Here is a 16488-nt window from a genome sequence, read left to right as displayed (position 1 = left end):
AATTAAACCTTACCTGCCAGAACCAGAGTTCGGTCCCTGCGTGCCCCTGACAGAGGACCCCACAGGACCCTAGCTCAGGACACGCTCACAGAGGAGCAGCGAAAGCAGGCCCAGTGTCTCCTGCAGGCTTTCAGTGTAACCTTTACAGTCCTGCATGGTTACACAACCCTGGTCCATCATGTCATCTAGACTGAGCCGGGAAGGATAATCCGGGAGACAACCAGGCCCCTGCCGCACCAAATACAGCAGGAGGTCGAGAAGGAGGTACAGGCCATGCTAGCCCTAGGAGTCATTGAACTGTAGCAGAGTGAGCGGCGTAGTCCGGTGGTATTGGTATCCAAGCCTGACAGAACACAGCACTTCTGTATAGACTTCTGATGGGTCAACGCCATCTCGAGGTTTGATGCGTATCCTATGCCCCTCGTGGATGAACTGCTCAGCCACCTAGGGGAGGCCCATTTCGTCACAACCCTCGACCTTAGTAAGGGGTACTGGCAGATCCTGCTCAACCCCATCTCTAAGGAGAAGACGGCATTCGCCACCCCAATGGGACTTTACCAATTTACCCGGATGCCCTTCAGCCTCCATGAGCTCCCGGTGACATTCCAATGACTGATGGACCACCTCCTACGGCCCCATTGAGACTATGCAGCGGCATACTTATATGACATCATAGTCTACAGCCGCCAGTGGGAGGACCACCTTGAGCAGGTAGCTGTGGTCTTGAGATCCCTGCAAAAGGTGGGACTAACGGCCAATCCAAAAATTTTTTCATTGAATGGCAAGAGGCAATGTACCTCGGATACACCATAGGGGGAGGATGGGTGAAGCCCCTCATTGGGAAGGTTCAGGCACTGGCAGCATGCCCATCACCCACCATGAAACGTCAAGTGCGACAATTCCTGGGGCTCACCGGCTACTATCAACAATTCATTCCCCAGTTCACTTCTGTCAGGGTTCCCTCCCCACTCTGAACTCTGGGGTACAGATGTGGGGACCCGCATGAAAGACCCCCTTAGGCTTATATTCCACCATCTTTAGGTTAAAAATTTCTGCAAGGCACAAATTCCTTTCTTTGTCCTTGGACAGTATTGCTGCCACCACCAATTGATTTAAACAAACATTGAGGGAGGGGCCACTTGGAGCCCTATCCCCCAGCAAATATCCCCTCAAGGCCCTTCACCCCCTTTCCTGGAGAGGCTTGAGAATAATATACCAACCAAATAGGTTAACTAGGTGAGAAGAGAGCAGACCCTTGGGTTTTTAGGACACTAAAAACCAATCAGGTTCTTAAAAGAAGAACTTTATTATAAGAAAAAAAAAAAAGTAAAAGAAGCACTGCCCCAGAGAGAGACGAGCCCCTCCAGACACCAGAGTGGGCGAAGCCAGGAAGCTCTGAGCCCGCCCCCCAGAGGGTCAGGCATGGCACAGGAAGTATAAAGGCCTGACCCCAGAGCTCACTGGGAGGGCAGCTGCCGGGGAGGCCAGATGCCTCCGGCCTACTTCCCAATTGGGAAACCCCAACGACCTGTGGCAGACCCAAGAGCTGGCCAGGCCTGCCCCAGGCCAGCTACCCGGAGGAGTTGCCAAGCCTGTCCCAGGCCAGCTACCTAGAGGAGTGGCTGAGCTTGCCCTGCACCAGCTATCCCGAGGAACCCATGGTGTTGGACTACTGTGAGGATACCACCCTGACCCAGGTACCTCAAGAAGGGGAGTCCAGAAGTAGCCTGGGGGCAGCTGACCCTAGTCTGGCTGCGCCACTGCCAGAACCCATGTCAGTATGTTGCGGCCAGGATTCCCACTAACGCAGCAGCCTGTCCTCTGCCGCTGCTAGGGCCCCGGGCTGGGACACAATGGAGTGGGAGGGCCTGCGTCCCCCCTGCCACACAACTTGTGGGTGCAGTCTCCCCCTCTCCCAGGCCTTTGGACCTAGGGCCAGGGCTCACTGTTTCTATACTGTTATTGCTCAGCCCCTGCCTGAGGGCCTGAGCACCTGACTCGCCATTGCCCCACCCCGACCTAGGGCCTGGGCTTATGACTGTGTTTATTTCTGCCCTCCCAAAGGCTGTGGAGGAAGACTTCTGTGGCTGGACTAATTCCCTGCTAGTCCTCCTCCCAAACTTAGTGAGGCGGTGCGGGTTCCCGCTGCCCCAGAGAGAGATGAGCTAATCTCTCTACAGAAGGGTTTTTTCTATTAGTGTAGAAACAGCACTTCCCTGTATGACAGTAGGTAGGACCATATCTATACTACGGGCACTACAGAGGCATAACTATGGCACCATAGCTATGCCACTGTATCCCCATAGTGTAGATGCAGACTACAGTGGTAGAAGGGTTTTTTCCATCTCTGTAGGAACTCCAGCTGCCCAAGTGATAGTACCTAGGTTGATGGAAGCATTTTTCTGCGAACCTTGCTGCATCTACACTGGGAGTTAGGTTGGCATAGCTATGTTGGTGAGGAGCATGGGTGCTGGAACTAAGGGTACTGGGGGTGTTTATACAGTGTTTAAAGTTGTTCAATGACTCTCAGCACCCCCACTATAAAAATTGTTCTAGCACTCCTGGTCAAGACGGTGGATTTTTCACACCTGTGACCAACATAGCTATATTGACTTAAGCTTTAAGTGTAGACCAGGCCTGAACTTTGACTGCACTAGCAGTTTTCTGGGTAGAACAAGTTTTTCCATATTCCTGCGGTAATCTGTCTCCCTCCCTATCCATAATAAAACTACTCTTTGCATGTGTATGTGGTTCAGCAGTACTGTGTATATGAGAGCAAAACTCTCAAGTCATGGAAATGTATAGATTTATAGAATCAAAAATTCCAAAGCATTGTGAGTAATGTTCCAGAAAGAGCAATGAAATCACAAAGCCAATAAAGGGTGAAGCGTAAAAAAAAAAAAATGCTTGGTATTGTTAAGAAATCTGTGTTTAATATATTTCAGGCATTTTGGACAATATTACATTTGGAGTCACATGGAACTTATGCTGTGCACCAGAATTTTATTTTAAATGCACCACCAATTGCATTTTTGAGGGCATTCGATTAGATGTACCAAAGGATTGTGCAAATCCTTTTGTGCTTCACCAAGTATCAGAGTCCTGATCCTGCAAAAGAGGGAAAAGGACGGATATGTCTAACTTCCTGCAGAAGTTATCAACCACTCCCCTCTAACAGTATTGCTGAGTAAGAAAGTATGAGTGTGGGATTGGCATTAGTTGACTTAAAAGCATGAGATGACTAAGCTATTATTCCACAAATCAAGCCTGCTTCTCTGCAACCATACAGGATTCTGGGGAAAAATACAGTTTTGTTCTGGCTCTGGTGTGTGTAATTGAGGACTCTGAGAAGGGGAACATTTCTTGAGTGGCGTATTCTTTCTCACGTTCACTGTGTAGTATAAACCTAGACACAGTTAATAGTCTTTGTTACTCTAATTCAGAACAAGGTCTCTGGAATCCCTGTAACCAAATAATATTAGACAACTTCCCATGCTGGGTCAGCCACAAACACCATTTATTGCCCGTGCACCCCCTTATGGCCAGTGTGCCCAGCTAACAATTCATCCCCTTTTTAGGGTGTTCTCTTTACATTCACACTAAACAAACAGTCTCTCAGGTCCTTCTGACCAGGCTTTTATTCTTTTTTCATTTTCCCAATATAGCAAACCAAATCTGAAAATGACAACTCGGAGATTAACCCTGCTGCTCTTGAACTCTTGCCTCAGGAGTCTCTCATCCATAGCTTACTGCCAGGCATCCTACCTCTGACAGTCTCAACCACGCTCATAACCCCCTTCACTGCAGCTTTCTGCATAGATAGTACACTTATAAAGTTTGCGGACAATACCAAGCTGGGATAATAACGGAAGTCTATAACAGAGCCAGGACTAACACCGAGCCTTCCAAATAGGAGAGATACCCATAGAGCATGATTTCCGTTGGATTTAATATATGTAGGCTCTGTCTTGGTGGACAAAAAGAGCGTGTTCTTCCGTGATGTTTGCTCAGTGAGTTACTTTAACATAATTGAAAAGTCCCATCAAGATGAAGACTAACATGCCTACTGCCATGTTTGCTGGCTGTGTTTTAACCTAGTGAGGAGTATGGTGAAGCAGGGGAACTAACCACCAGCACAGAAGGGGTTAAGCAGAACCTTTGGGCCCAGCTAGCCACGCCTCATTATACCAGCCCGTGTCAGGCCTGGAGCGGGGTTTAGGGCTGACTGGTGGCAGTACCTAGGTAGGCAGTACCTAGCTGTCTCCCTGCCTGAAGGGACTGAGCCCTGGCCTGCTAGCCAGGGCAGCTATTTACAAGCAAGTGCTGGTTCCTTAGCCAAGAGGAGACTGTGGAAAAAACTCCTGGCACCTGAGATAACTGACTGAGTGCTCCCCAGAGACATTGTGAGGCTTGCCCTAACCAGCTTGTGGCTGCCCTGCTCAAAGGAACCTGGGAGCCCAGCAAGGTGCTGTCCTGGACACAAGAGGGATCCTTAAAGGAAGCAAGTCACCTGATAGATTGAACTAGAGGGGCCATGCCCCAAGATGAATGGACTGGTAGGAAGCAGCCCAGGGCAATGAATTCTGACTCCCCTTTGGGAGGGACACCAACCCCCCTGCTCAGGGTCCTGGGCTGGGCCCTGGTGGAAAGAGAGGCCCTGGTGGAAAGGGAGGTCCCTACCCCTCTTCAGCCTTTAAGGCTGAGGCCACTCAGCCAGCAGGGGGCTGAGAGCCAGGCAGTCTAACCACTAGGCTGTCTGGCCACCCAAGCCCTGTTTCAGAGAGTCTTGGCTAAACACAGTGAGTTCAAATGAGTTAGCCTCCGTCTTGACAGGGATTTTCTATCCTGTTAAGCTAATATGACTAAAAAACACAACCTTTTTGCCCATCAAGACAGGACTATATAAAAGTTAGCTCAACCTATCAATGACCATACAGTATTTGGCTAGAATGTAAATGACCATGTAGCATTGTATATGCTAAATTGTATATGTAAATTCATAAGTTCATGTGATGGGGCATAAGAAAAGCATTCCCCCATGCAATCTGCTCATAGATGTCCACATTTCTACAGCTGGTCCATGGCTGTTCTTGCAGTTTCTTCTCTTTGCAGGCCCAGGAGATCCCGTATCTCCTGTCTACTCCAAGCCAGAGCACCATGGCTGGAATGTGTATCATAGAATCATAGAATATCAGGGTTGGAAGGGACCTCAGGAGGTCATCTAGTCCAACCCCCTGCTCAAAGCAGGACCAATCCCCAATTAAATCATCCCAGCCAGGGCTTTGTCAAGCCTGACCTTAAACTTCGAAGGAAGGAGATTCTACCACCTCCCTAGGTAACACATTGCAGTGTTTCACCACCCTCCTAGGGAAAAATTTTTTCCTAATATCCAACCTAAACCTCCCCCACTGCAACTTGAGACCATTACTCCTTGTCCTGTCCTCTTCTACCACTGAGAATAGTCTAGAACCATCCTCTCTGGAACCACTTCTCAGGTAGTTGAAAGCAGCTATCAAATCCCCCCTCATTCGTCTCTTCTGCAGACTAAACAATCCCAGTTCCCTCAGCCTCTCATAAGTCATGTGTTCCAGACCCCTAATCATTTTTGTTGCCCTTCGCTGGACGCTCTCCAATTTATCCACATCCTTCTTGTAGTGTGGGGCCCAAAACTGGACACAGTACTCCAGATGTGGCCTCACCAATGTCGAATAGAGGGGGACGATCACGTCCCTCGATCTGCTCGCTATGCCCCTACTTATACATCCCAAAATGCCATTGGCCTTCTTGGCAACAAGGGCACGCTGCTGACTCATATCCAGCTTCTCGTCCACTGTCACCCCAGGTCCTTTTCCGCAGAACTGCTGCCTAGCCATTCGGTCCCTAGTCTGTAGCTGTGCATTGGGTTCTTCCGTCCTAAGTGCAGCATCCTGCACTTATCCTTATTGAACCTCATCAGATTTCTTTTGGCCCAATCCTCCAATTTGTCTAGGTCCCTCTGTATCCTATCCCTGCCCTCCAGCGTATCTACCACTTCTCCTAGTTTAGTATCATCCGCAAATTTGCTGAGAGTGCAATCCACACCATCCTCCAGATCATTTATGAAGATATTGAACAAAACCGGCCCCAGGACCGACCCCTGGGGCACTCCACTTGACACCGGCTGCCAACTAGACATGGAGCCATTGATCACTACCCGTTGAGCCCGACAATCTAGCCAACTTTCTACCCACCTTATAGTGCATTCATCCAGCCCGTACTTCTTTAACTTGCTGACAAGAATACTGTGGGAGACCGTGTCAAAAGCTTTGCTAAAGTCAAGATACAATACATCCACTGCTTTCCCTTCATCCACAGAGCTATGTGTAGCCGGCATAGTCAGCGTTGCAGTTGTGCAGCTCTCCTTGACTTAAATGAGAATTACAGGTACTAAGTGGCAGGCCCTAAATTAGGAACTTTTAGAATACAGTAGGATGATAAATGTTATTTTAAAGAAACATTGACATCAGTGTTTGTGCTTAAGTAGCATGTAAATGATTGGATATGATACAAAGACCTATCTGGAACCCTTATTACTTTAACATCATTGAGCTGCATATCAAAAAATTCAATGTGGCTGTCACTTTAAAAAGCACGTGAAATTAACTATTGTAGGGGACACACAGGAACATTCTCCTTCCTTAGAAGCAAAAGCACTGGTGTTGCTGACAATAGGAGGTTAGAAAACATTTATTAATGATGGGGTTTCTAATTTTTACTCGTATATCACTAAATTAGTAGCTTTTTTTCTTTATAAAGATGGAAGGGAGGGAGGGGGTTAAACAACTAAGTAATAAATATTGTAACTGAAAATGTAGTCAGTGTAGTATCATTTTTTTTAGTTCTGCTATGAAGTGACTATATTAGTTTCCTACAATTAGAGTAAGAATCTGATATATGTACAAAAAAGTTGTATTCAAAGCAGAGATCGCTGAGAGCAGACTTCAGATCCAAACGCTCCTGGACATGTACTGCATCTATCACCATGACAGGAGTCCAAGCAACCACAAAGTAATAAGAAGGAATCACCAGCAGGTGGAGAGGACTTAAAAAAAGTTAGTTTTAAATTATGTCTGTGTTGAATGCCCCATGCAACCTAGTTTGAAGGGAAGTTAGACCAGAAATCAGGCTTTCTCCCTGTTTATATTACTGCTTTGGCAGTTCACCTTTATGCATGAAATAATGAAAGATCATGGATTCCAGGATCTCTCTGAAAATATATACGCATTCAAGTAAATATTAATTACTTTAGACAGCAGAAATGTTGCCAGGTCATAATAAATGCAGAGCCTGTTCAGCGCCTTTTTTCTCAGGCAGTTATTTCAGCAGTAGGGTCTGCTTCAAAATGTCTAGAAATAACTTATATTCCTCATTCATTAGGACAGAGTTTTCTGGAGCCATTATAGAACACTCAGTTTAAAATCCATCCACGGGGGGGGCAGGCGCTTGGGATCTAGAAAACTCTGTTCACTCCAGAGAGTCTCAGGAGAAATACTATCAGGGGTTCCTACTGATGACATCTTAAGGATAAGGGGGAGACTTACGTCCTTCTTATCAGTCTTTAAATTCCGTGTTCCTTTAAGATAACAACAGAAAGGGCTTTCTAAATAGGTCCCAAATTTAGAGCTGCTTGCAGTACTTGCTTTGACTCTCTTATTTTCTTAGTTTAGTTTCTTGGGCAATAACAATCCAATAAAAGCACCAGCTCCTTGTGCATTAACATCCCTCTCTGCATTCAAATCTTTCCTTTGAAACATACTTGTTATGCCAAGTTTCTCCCCTGCCTTCTGCCCCAAAGATATCTGGACTTTGAGCTCGAGTATGATGTGTATAAACTTCATTGGTTGATTGAGATTGCCAAGGCTTGTTCAGGCAATTCTACCAGAGCTGCAGCTGCAGGAGGCCCTGAGTCAGCCAGGGCTCGCCCCAAAAGGGACAGATTGAAAAATTGAAAGTGTGATGCTTATTGCTCATGCTCCAGTGCCATGTGGTGCAGAGCACAAGCAGCTTCATGCTGAGTCACAGCTCTATGGTGATAAATAAGATGAACCCCTTGAGGGTCTGACATCTTCCCTCTATTGATTCCACTCTCATGCTGTTTTATAGGACACCTCTTCACTACTTCCCTCACAGGCGCTGGCTTCCTCCTTGCCCTGGGGGTGCTCAACCCTTGCTCTGCTCCAGGCCCCACCCCTACTCCACCCCTTCCTCCAAGCCCCCGCCCCCGCTCCACTCCAGGCCCTAACCCCACTCCACCATTTCCCCCAAGCTCCTCCCCCGCTCCGTCTCTTCCCGTCCAGTTCTTCCCCCTCCCCCAAGCACACCCTGACACTGCGCCTCCCTCTCCCCCCAGTGCCTCCTGCACAGTGCTGAACAATTACTTAATAAATAATCATTTTCTGTTCACTGGAATTTTCCTTTGCACAATGTGTTTATTTCAATGCATGTTTTACTATTGTTTTCCCTAAAACTCCTATCTCACCATCAGCGTTAAGAAATTCAATGCAAAAAACTATGGTAATGCAAAGTGATAGTTGAGAATTTAAACTCCTAAATCAGGAAATCAAACCATCTGTAATTATATTGTAGCTCAGCTGTGTTGCACATAGTTGACTCAACCCTGCATCAAGCAGAAGTCAGGGGATTTCCTGTGTTATTTATCTTGCGTTATATATGTTTCATATAAAATCAAAACACATGTTTATAGCATCATTTTACTGACATTACACTACATTCAGGTGTGACAGATATGGCAATTTCCTGCAATATTTTTGGGTGATTTTATCACATTAAGTGTATATCGTTGTGGCCCAAGGATTGTGTGTAATTCTATGGGGGAGGGTAATCACAGCTGCTCCAAGAATTAAGAACAGTCAGGGTGATTAAGCAAATTCCCTAAGATTGTAACATCTCCAGGGTGGCACCACCACCTACTCATATATACTGGTTCAAACTGGATTTTTCAGCATCTAAGACCAAGAAAAGACTTTTGGATAAATAACCTGAGTTTAAACTGACTTAAAAGGGCCTTCTTTCTGATCCAGAAAGGTTAGGACCTTCCATCCCAGGTAGCCTGAATCCTCCCTTGGAAGGGTTGGAAGGACTTTGGCCAACTGAAGCCCCACAAAACTGATGGGTGACCTCTGGTAAGTCTTGAGCATGTGTACAGGAACTTTTATTGATTTTTGTTTTGTTTTGTTTTTTAATACATTTTCTTTGTAATACTTCGATCTTAAGAATAAATGTTTGCTTATAAGGGCTGTGTGGTAACCTGTCACTGCTGGCAACTACAGCTGTTCATAACCTTTGAAAGAAAGCAAAGTGCAGACACTGGCCTGTTTATGCCACCTTGCTTTCTGGGGATATTACCGTGGAGGCAGGAACTACGCAGCCTGCAAAACCCCCAGTCAGGAGAGAGAGAAAGGCAGGTCTCTGCCCAAGAGAGGTGACAGCTGAGGAGCCAGGAGTCTAGAGTGGGTGCCGTTGGCAAATCCCAGAGGGGAAATACAGGGCACTGTGATCTATGACAATGTGAATTGCCATAGTACCAGCAGTGTATAAGCAAGTACTATAGAAGGGAAAACCATAGAGAAGTCTCATAGTTTTTTTGGGAAACAAATCGTTAAAAGAGACAGAGAAAAACGAATTATGAACAGCTGAAGAAAGGTCAGCTGCTTGAGCTATGGGAAAAAAAAAAAAGGCAGCTCAATACCGGGGAACAGAACAGAGCGCAGCTAGTACAGTGGTTCTCAGTCCGCGGCCCACTTGCGGCCTAATCAGCACACTGCTGCAGCCCATATGACATCCTCAGGGCCATACAGGTAGTATATATATTGTGTGGGTGTGGCCCACATAACACACAAAGAGCTGCATATGTGGCCCACAATGGTAAATAGGTTGAGAACTATTGAGCTAGTAGATCTGCTGTACAGAAAAGGAATGATGGTCCATGTTCCCAAGAAGCATCCAGCCTACTGGTTGAGGGTCCATCAAGCAGGGGAAATCTTGTAACTGACTCCTTGAAGGGAGCCCTGAGAGAAGCTGATAGAGGCAGCAACCGTATTCCATTGGGATCAAAGGCACCTCTGCAACAGGAATTGTGGACAGATTGAAAGTTAGAGCTAGAGAGGCTCTGATGGGAGAGAGACAGAGTGTGAGTAGAAACCCACCTGCTTGCAGACAGAGCAACAGAGCGAATCGGGAGAGGCAGCATCAGTACAAGAGAGAAGACAAGTCAAGTACCAGCTTGAGGAGAAAGGGAGAAGGAGAAGGAGCAACATCAACAGCTCCAGATGGAGAAACTGCACCCACAGAACCATAGGTGAAGCAAAAACCCATCTCGGTGGGTAGCACAGATTCTAAAATGCTTCCTCACTTTAGAGTGGGTGATGACATGGATGTGTTTTTAAATACCTTAGAACAGTGGTTTTCAACCCTTTTTTTAATTTGCAGTCCCCTAAAAAAAAACAAAAAACTTTGAATGGACATGCAGCCCCTTTGGAAATCTTGGACAGAGTCTGCAGACCCCCAGGGGTCCATGGATCACAGGTTGAAAACCACTGCCTTAGAAACAGGGCGTGAATTGAACAAGCTGATGGACATAGTATGGCATGTGCCTCTACTATTGTGAGGGACAAAGGCTTTGGACATTTCCCCTCTAATGGACAGAGAGAACTATAAAAATTATGAGTGATGTAAACAAGCTTTTCTGCAAAAGTTTAAGCTGACCTATGAAAGGTTTATGAGAGGGTTTGGGGGGTTCAAAAAAAAAGGAGAAATGACCAATGGTGAGGTTTTTTTAATTCAAATTAAGGGTTATGTATGAAAATAGGGAACTGTGGGGGGGAGGAGGGATTACTACAGTCAATGAGGCCTACAAATTAATGGGTTCTGAACAATTCTATACACTCTGCTACCCCAACTTGAAATCTCAGTTAATAGGTAAAATCCCAGATATGTAACTGTAGCTGGGAAGTGGGCAGACCATTTTGTGGGGATTGAGCCTGGGTTTGATAGAAAACCTGACAGGAATGAAATGGGATCAGAGCACAAGGATCAGGCCCAAGCAGAAACCCACATCCAGTGGGGAGGGAAACCACTTCCAAGAAGCCCTGAGATTGGAATAGCAGTGTTCCATATGTGGCCAGCAGGGTCACTTTGCCCATGATTTTCCTCTCTGCTCACTGAGACACAGTGCAGTGCTGGAAGGGGCAGCTATACCCCAATCTCATAGTTAATTGTGTGACTAACTGTCTGGAGACAGGGAGTCCCACATCCAGTCTGCCAATTACACATACTGTTCATGCTAAGCCATTCACACCCCAAACCACCACCCACATGTCATGCTGTACCCCGCAGTGGAAGCGAAAGGTGGTAGTCAGTGGGGAGACGTTCATTAGATGGAGAGACACTGGGACTGCTAAAATTAAGTTAAGCCCCATGTCAAGAAACCCCACCAAATGTCCCTCAAATGTGAAATCTCAGTTAAAGTTCCTCATGGAAAAGCCTTCGCTCTACCTACAGCAAAGATTTCTATGCAGGCCCAGATTGGTCAGGGGTGCTGTAAGCAGAAGGGATAAATCAGACCTCAGTTAGCTTCAAACCTGTGAGAGACTGTTGTAGCCAAAATGCAAATAGTATAGATGACAGGGAGGAGGGGTGTGGATCTCCCCATGTCAGTATACAAGAGGAATCAAGTTACTTTCCCAAAGTATGGAAACAAATACCGGAGGGGGCAAATGCGTCTACTTAGGAAGAGCTCTGTGGTAACTCATAACTGCTGGAAATTACAGCTATTCATAGCCTTCAAAGAGAAAGCAAAGTGCAGACGCTGGCCTGTTTAGGCAGTCTGGCTTGCTGGGGATATTAGGGATGTCAGGGATATTAGGCAGGGAACGAGTGCAGTGTGGAAATACCCTGGTCAGGAGAGAGAGAGAGAGATCTCCACCCAAGAGAGGTGATGGCTGAGGAGCCAGGAGCCTAAAGTGGGTGCCCTTGAAGGACCACCTGTATATCCCAGTTGCCTTGAACTGTGTTATACAGGTTTGGGGCATGCAAAAGTGACAGTAAGCCACCTTTGCAGACCTCCCTCAAGTTACCCAGTGCTCCAATCAGTTGATTCTAAGGTTCTTTCCCTTGTGTAGTCATTTACATCTATGCAAAATACATGTAAAACTCTGCCATCACTGCATTTGAGTGGAGAATTTTGATTTGTGTAAGGACTGTTGTCCCCTTACGAAAACTCAGTGGCGGTGTTTTGGTTGGCTAGCTCCCAGTACCAAAAGGAAGGGGAAGGGTCAGGGTTGATAGGAAATCAGGACACTGAGACTGAAAGTCCCCAGGAACAATGGGGAGAGGCCAATGCTCCAGGTCAGCCTCATTGACAGGGCAGGCAAGCTAATCAGGGAGTCAGGAAGCCAGGGGGTCCTGTCCTCCATGTGAGCTGGAATTGCCTGGGTCAGACAGAGTGGGGCTGAGCTAAGGAGACAGCAGGGCAGACATGTCAAACCTGGGGGAAAAATGCAGAAATTGGGGTTGGTCTTGGCTTAATTGGTTTGTGAGTTGCTTGTTGGCTAGTTTTTGGCTTGTTGCATTTTTTTTATCAGCTCTTGGCAAGGGGGGGCAAGCAGGAGCAAGGGGGGGGAAGTCAGGGGTGCACAGTGGGCCCACCACAGTCGCAGACTGCATACTGGGGGGATCTAGTCACATAGAGTGTTTGGATTCTTAGGGATTGGCTTGTTTTAGCCTTTTACTGAAATGGGATTAGCTTGATTTTTTGGCTTATTGTGAAAGTCAGGGTGCTTATTTACTGCGTGAAAGTTGGCAACTGTGGAGCAGGGGCCCAAGCTGTGTTGGGAGCAGAGTCACAGAAGCAGCCTGGAGAGCAGACCTGTCCTGGGAGGAGAGCTGTAGCAACCAGAGCCAGAGAGGCCAGAGAAGCAGCCCAGGGATCTGGAAGCAGAGCAGCAGCAGCAGCCGTGCTGAGGCAGAGTGGAACTGGAGCTGGAGCAGTCCAGAGCCAAGTGCAGTGAGCAAGGGGAACCCTGGGCAGCAGGCCCAGCACAGAGAGATGCCCCCAGCCAAGACACCTGGCAGGCCAGACTTGGAGGGGGATTGTAACCTTGACGGGGCAGGGGTGACGCTGGGAAGAAGGGTCCTGCCACCTGAAGTCTGAGGGCATGTGGCTGCCGCCAGAGCAAGTGTCCAACCCGCAGCAACCCTGAAGCACAGCCAGGGCCTGAGAAGGAGATCTGGGACTTGTGAGGAACAGACTGAACTTCCCTTACAATCCAGAGACTGCTGGTTGTGATGTCCTCATGCCACAGAGTAGGGTTATGTGTTTTCCTTTAACCTTTCCCATTTTTTCTTACAATTTATTAAACAGCAATCAATTAAAAAAAATATTTGCTTTGAACTGTATGTAATGATCAGTGGGTCAGGGAAGCATCCAGTGCAGAGAGAGCACCCTGGAGTGGGAACACCCTAACCCCTACCCTAAGTGACCATGACAGCTTGTGGGTCGAGTCCCCGAGGAATCCTGGGCCCAGCCTTGTTGGGGTTATGAGGACTCTGCCACACAAGAGTGGAAGGGGAGCCTCTGAGGTCAGGCAGCCTCTGGGTAAAGGAAGTGGGAGTGAGGACTCAGATCCTTTCGCTAGCCCATTTCACCGGGGTAGTGTATAAGCCAGAAAAGTTCCCCACAACAGCAGGACCATTCCCCCGCTTCCATTTGGAACTGCTCTATACCTGCTCTAAGAGATAAATATATTAATGAATGAAGTCTCTCAAAACCTGTGTGTAGTTGATAATTATTCCCATTGTACTGCTGGAGAAACTAAAGCACAGAGAGGAGAAATATCTTAAGCAAAGACACTTGGTCTGACAGTAGCAGAACTGAGGCTCTAATTCAGGTAGGGGCATTTGAGTACTACTGCAAAGAAGTAATAAATTATAGTAACCAGGAACAGAACTCATATATGTGGACTCCCACTGCTGTGCTTTAACCATTAGATCATACTCACTCTCAAAGTTTGCCAGAGTGTGGTTCTTCAGAAGGGATGAATCAACATGGTCCACACATCAGAAGGGGAGACTGGAAGATTATAAGCAAAAATTCATATAGGCTTTCATTGAAAACTTAAGATGAGGACAGTGGAAGGTTAAGCACTGGTAAGAGGTCATTGTATGTAAATGAAAGTGGAAAGCACTGAGTTAAGTAAGCTGATTATTTATCTTATTAAACTTCACTTGACTATCTGTCTGAGGGATACATAAATGCTAATGTGACCCTGTGGAGAAAGTATTCTTGAAAGCCTAATAAATTTGAATAGTAGATAGATATCCTAGAAATAAATACTCAGGGCAATGGTAAAATGGCACTTACAACAATACCACTTAGACATTAGAGACATTACAGTAATTGGTTTCATGTAAAACAGATAGCTAAAGACATTGGATTAGTTCCCAGGAGCATGCTAGAATACATATCAGAGATGAGTTCTTTAATTGAATGCATCTTGGTATAGGTATAACAGCATAAACCATATAAAGTATGTCACACACCTTAACAATTATGGCTACATTTCATTTTCCACACCATCCTGTCCCCTTTAAGTATCTTAAAGGTACAGTAGCTAATCTATTTGTTTAAATTATGCTTTTATACTCTGTAGGCAGGAATCCCACCATCATGAGTTTTCCTGCAAAAAAAACCTAGCACAGTACTGGAGCAATATGAATATATTATGCATTGATAAAGAATTTATCAATGTGATGCATATTTAACATATGTGCACTTTAAAATTCATTTATATTGTGAAGGAATAACATTTTCTCTACTTCCTGTGGAACATATTTCACATTTTATTGTCTAGGAATATAAATTATAACCCTGCTTTCTGCATTCTCAAATTTGTTCCACTGGACTAGGTTACAAGACTAATTTTTAAGGATTTTTTTTTTCATTTTCCATTTTAACTGTCCTCTTAGAAGCTGGGAAATAATTTGCACCTACCTTTTATGTCCTTTTCCTATTTGATTAGTAGTAATCTTACTTTATTTGAAAAGAGCAGAAATTAAGAGGCCTGATTCTCCACTAACTTCCACTGTTTGAAATATAAATCCATAGATATTAAGTCAGAAAGGATCATTATGATCATCTGTTCTAATTCTTGCAACAAGGCCAGTAACAAGGTGCAACATGTCTATCATTGCCCAACAACAATTGCAAATTGTGAAGGGCATTATCATAAAACGATAGCTTTGCAAATAAAAGGCCAAATGCAGTGCAAATGAAATAAAAATATTACCATGCAAATGTAAGAAAATATTAAGATGTGAATAAAGAATTTTTTTTAAAAAGTTGTGATTTCCTTGGGATAGTAAATTAAATCCAGAGATTGACTTGCTGTAACATGATTATTGAGCTAATTCTTGTTGATGGGTTATAAAGATGAAGTCATCCAGTATCTTGAATTTAGTCTACTAGTTTCCTGACACTTAAAAGAATGTTTTCAATGTTTTAGGTGCACATCAGAGCTACTTTTAAATGTTATCATGTGGATTGAAACATTTTCTAGAGTCTCATTTTTTATTAAAAAAAATCTATTTCTCCATTACTGCAGGGAAAAAAAATAGACAGTAAGACCAACAATTTCATATTAAGATGCCTGAAGCTGGCTCCTAAGTAAGTGGCTAAGGAACTATAACACTCATTTACTACTTTGGGAGCTGTAGGGACTCAGTTCCTTTGAAAATAAGACTACATATTAAGGAGTCTATATTTAAATTTAGATGCCTAATGTTGTGTGCCTGCGTTTGAAACCATTACCCTAAGTTTTTATGGATCACAGAAAAATAATGGTCAAATCATGCTCACCTTATTCACCCATTCATACTCCAATTCAAAAAAGTGGGACTACTTGTGTGACTAAAGCAAGTTAGATTTGGACAAATGTTTTGTGCTGGCTCCTCACTGGTGTACACCAGCAGCTTAGTGCCAAAAACGTTAAGGGTTTTATTAATTTATTTTAGGAAAAGTTAACAATGAGTAAATAAACTGGGCTTAGAGTGTCACAATCTCCCTCCTGGTCTCTCTGCTCCTCCAGTGAGAGAGTAAACTGCACAGGTCTATACCCAGCACAAGATTCATTTTCTGACATGCCAGTAGATTGAGGGCATGCTGGGGACTTAGAGTGAAGTCTCCACCCACTTTCAACCCATTTCCACCCACTTGTGTTGGGGAATGAAGTACAGTGGTTCCAAAGAACCTACTTCCCCTCTTGTACTGCTACTCATCATGCAGTCACCAAAGCAAGGGAGTAAAGGGCATTTTATACACCTTACTCATTTGTGCACTGTGCAAGCCAGGCCACAATTTGGCCCCCAGTGGGCATTCAGTAGTTAACAGTTCTTAAAATTTCCAAACATAAAACACATGTTAATATTCAGATC

At 45.3% G+C, this 16488-nt stretch overlaps 1 long non-coding RNA gene across 2 annotated transcripts in view; it reads left to right on the top strand.

The window, feature by feature from the left end:
* Positions 1–16488, top strand: part of LOC140908602 (uncharacterized) — a 139846-nt gene that overhangs the window by 119990 nt on the left and 3368 nt on the right. For both annotated transcript variants that reach the window (XR_012157928.1, XR_012157927.1), the window contains exon 4: positions 9081–9182. This is a non-coding gene — a long non-coding RNA (uncharacterized LOC140908602). The remainder of the gene's footprint in view (positions 1–9080; positions 9183–16488) is intronic.

Source organism: Lepidochelys kempii, chromosome 3 (genome assembly GCF_965140285.1).
Source record: "Lepidochelys kempii isolate rLepKem1 chromosome 3, rLepKem1.hap1, whole genome shotgun sequence".
NCBI classification, from domain to species: Eukaryota; Metazoa; Chordata; order Testudines; family Cheloniidae; genus Lepidochelys; species Lepidochelys kempii.
Note: the sequence above shows the minus strand (reverse complement) of the source record. Positions and strands in the feature narration are given on the sequence as shown.